General features: G+C 23.8%; 1 long non-coding RNA gene across 1 annotated transcript; it reads right to left on the bottom strand.

The window, feature by feature from the left end:
- Window positions 1-1,217: 1,217 nt before the first annotated feature.
- On the bottom strand, window positions 1,218-3,022 carry LOC127283016 (uncharacterized). Its single transcript, XR_007843283.1, has 3 exons — window positions 2,563-3,022; window positions 2,036-2,210; window positions 1,218-1,549 (listed from the first exon to the last, which is right to left on the bottom strand). It is a non-coding gene; the product is annotated as an uncharacterized LOC127283016 (long non-coding RNA).
- Window positions 3,023-4,007: the final 985 nt, after the last annotated feature.

Genomic DNA, 4,007 nt, shown 5'->3' on the forward strand with positions numbered 1-4,007 from the left:
TGAACTATGGGCGAACTATGGGCCAAGTATGGCGGAGTATGGGAGGCGAGAAAAACACGTTTTTCAAAATTTTTGGACTATGGGCGAACTATGGGCCAAGTATGGCGGAGTATGGGAGGCGAGAAAAATACTTTTCTCAAAATTTTTTAACTATGGGCGAACTATGGGCCAAGTATGGCGGAGTATAGGAGGCGAGAAAAACACTTTTCTCAAAATTTTTGAACTGTGGGCGAACTATGGGCCAAGTATGGCGGAGTATGGGAGGCGAGAAAAACACTTTTCTCAAAATTTTTGAACTATGGACCAAGTATGGCAAAGTATGGGAGGGGAGGAAAACACTTTTTTCAAAATTTTTGGACTATGGTCGAACTATGGGCCATGTATGGCAAAGTATTGGAGGCGAAAAAAACACTTTGTTCAAAATTTTTGAACTATCTGCGAACTTGTTTTTCCCCTTGATCTTATTGACCTTTAGGTCAAAAGTGATATAAAATTTGATAAAAAATTTAATGTTATGTTCGTCTCTAACTATAGGTAAAAAATTACCTTAAATTTCTAAATCTACTTACCTGGATAGATTTATAGAAAAGTGCTCTTTGAAATTTTCATGTGAATTCTTATTGGCAATTGTCGAAAGGTTATTGAAAAGAGAAATTTCAATATAATTATGTAAAAAACAAATACTTTTTACAAAAAAAGGAAAAAACTTCTAATGAAAATCGAAATTCTAACGGAATTTCTAATTAGCACGTTCCATTGAATCTTTCCACTTGTGATAATAATGATAATTATCAAAAAATTTCTTTTTATAGCTTACGTTCAGTGAAAGAAGAAAGGGGATGTAAGTTTCACGAGGGAGGAGTGGACAACCGTCATTAATAACCTCATACAAACGTTGCGCCACCCCAAAATTAAGAAAAATTCATTATATTTTTTTCAAATTAATTAAATTAAAGAAATTAAAATTTATTAAAATTAATTGTTATTATTAATTATTGTTACTATTCATTATAACTTCAATAAAAAATCAATATAATTATTAGAGGCACGAGACATTTTTTATTTAATCGTCATTATAAATTGAAACCAGATTAATTTTGTTAATCAAATTTTTATTAAAAATAATTAACATTTTTCTAACTTAAAAAAATATATTATCAATATATTAATATTTTCTTTAATGAAAGGAAATTTATTTGTAACATTATTTTTGTTTAGTATTTTCTTGTGTTTAATTTCGTTTATTGTTCTTTTTTTATTTATTTCTGAAATTAACTTCTTTAAATCTATTAATGTTTATTAAATTTTTTTCATATTTTATATATTAAGCCAAATTAATTTTCTATCCAACAATTTTCAATTAAACAAATATTTTTCTTCTTCAAAATCTTGTCTTGTTACCATTAACACCGAAATGCTTCGTATCAAATTCTTCGACCAAATTCTTTAAGTGAGTCAATTTTCCATGCAAATAATCGTGTCTCGTGTTACGTTGCTTGAAGACCGGATCGTTATTCATATTGTAATCTTTAAAAATTTTTATTTTTATCTGAAATGTAAAAAATTTTGTAATATACTTTTTGAGAATTAAAATTCAATTGGGAGAAACAAAATTCATAAATCTGTAATAATTTACAAAGAAATCTACAATTTTTCATTGTCTTTTAAATTAGTTTTGAAACGAAGGTAAATCTGTTAACTTTAAATAATTCCCGAAGTTTGAATTTTTTTCATCTTTTTTAAGAATCCAATACCGTTAAAAATCGAAAAAAATCAAGAAAATTTATATAAAATGTTTTTGTGCATCAAACACAAATTTTACGTTTTTTTCTGCTTGTAAGTTCTTATAAATTATAAGTAAGCTCTAAAAGATGAATTAGAAATTGAGTGATTTTACAAAAATTATTTCCATGAATTATCAAATTTTACTAATAAATATCCGACAAGGACTCTGGGGGAAATATAAATTGGCTCAAACAAAATATAAAAAATATTTTACTTTATCTATTTAGCAAAAAATATTTCAAACAATTACCTTGAGTTCTTGAAAATTCCCCTGAGCTTTCACTATATTATATTGCTGCTGCCACTTATAATATCGACTTTTACTGTTAACGTATTTTTATAATTGTTTATATTCCGGACAAAGATTGTTGAATTCCTCTTTATAATGTCTCCTCTGTTCGTAGTTGCTGTCTTTCGTATAATAACTAAAAATTCAAAACACAAAATTGTCGTTATAAATCTGATTTCCGTAAATCGACGAGTAAAAACCGAAGAAAAAATAAAATGAGAGGAAAAAGAAATCTTAAAATCGAAAAGAAAAAAGCCTGTTTTTAACAAAATTGTCTAAATCACAGTTTTACTGTAAAAGACAAATAATTAAAAATTAGTGATAAAAAATAATTATTTCAGTATGTAAACAAAGTTCCACATTTAATTGACGGGGAAAATACTGAAATCATAAGAGAATTATTGGTTTTATTTTCCAAATATAAAAACATCATTTGTGTTATTGTTTACATTTTTCTAACCTACATGTTGTTTGAAAGTGTTACTCACCTGCAATTGATTGCATAATCCTTTTATCAATCACTTTAACATTTAATTCCCGAACACATTTAATTATTTTAACACTCGGAATTATTTCTAAAACATTGAAGAATTTACAAAAGCCGCTATCGAAAAAACCAACCGATCAAAACAAACTTTTCTAGTGATGACCATTGATGACACCTGATCATTTGGCAGATCTGTCGGCAAAGAGTACGAAAATACAAGACTAACCGCAAATATTCATTTTCTAGCAGCAACTTCAAGTGGAAGGCATTTGTACGTTTTACTGTACAAATTGTTGAGTGAAGTTCCGATTTTTTGTGGAATTCCCAACTAAATAATAAAAATTTCCCAATTGTTTATTGCCCGTAAATTATAAATAAATAAAATGTAATAATAATAATAAAAAAAAGCTCTTCTTGTCTGATTAATGAAAATTATTCTAATTTAAATTTTCGACAAAATTTTTATGAAAAAATAAAAAAATTTCAATTATGAACAGATTTACAAAAAAAATTTACAAATTTTTTGAGATCTAATATGTAATTCAAATTATTTTCTTAAATTAAATCAAATTTAATTTATATATCTTTCAAATATTAAATTAAATAATTGATATCTTTTAATGTCTTAATCAAATATTAACGAAATCGTCTTCAATTGTATAATTAAATAATTAAAAATAATCTAAAAAGATTTAATTCATTTATTGTTATTAATTATTTTCTGTAATAATTATTATTAATAATTCTTTGTCAATTCTGTTATCATAATTTTAACAATTTATTTAAATTTAAAATAATTTATATTTAAAAATAAAACATATTCGATTCCACGCAAATAACTAATGTTATTAGATATTAAATCCAATTTATTAATTCCACAAGTACAATTAAGTAGGAGAAATTTCTAAAAAAAAAAAAAAAATTCTGAAAACAATTCAATTTTAGAGTTTTTATTTAAATTTTTTTAAATAATTAGATTTTTAAAAAAAAATATTAAAATAATTAAACTATGGAAGAGTTATAGTTTAAATTTTTAGAAATAATTAAATTTAACCGAATTGAAAATATTTTATAAAAATAATTTTAAATAACATTTTTTATAAGTAATTAAATTTTCAAAGATTTACAATATTCATATTTGAATTTTAAACTTCAAGTGATTTTTAATTGAAATTTTTTGTGATTTCTGTTGATAATGAATTTATTAGAAATTACCGACAAAAATTGAATTTCAAAAGTTTTTAATAATTAAAAAAAGGCTTTCAAATAATTGAATTTTTGAAGAAAATCAAAAAAAAAAACAAAAAAAAATAAGTTAAAAAAATTATATATCAAAAGAGTTATAGTTAAAATTATTAAATTTTAGAAAGTTTTTAGATGGAAAATTTTAAAAGATTTTGAATTTGAAATTTTTGGTAATTTTATTTGCTAATTTTTTTTTTTTAA

This window comes from Leptopilina boulardi, unplaced genomic scaffold (genome assembly GCF_019393585.1).
Source record: "Leptopilina boulardi isolate dan_hultmark-lab unplaced genomic scaffold, ZJU_Lbou_2.1 LbouV2_116, whole genome shotgun sequence".
Lineage (NCBI taxonomy): Eukaryota > Metazoa > Arthropoda > Insecta > Hymenoptera > Figitidae > Leptopilina > Leptopilina boulardi.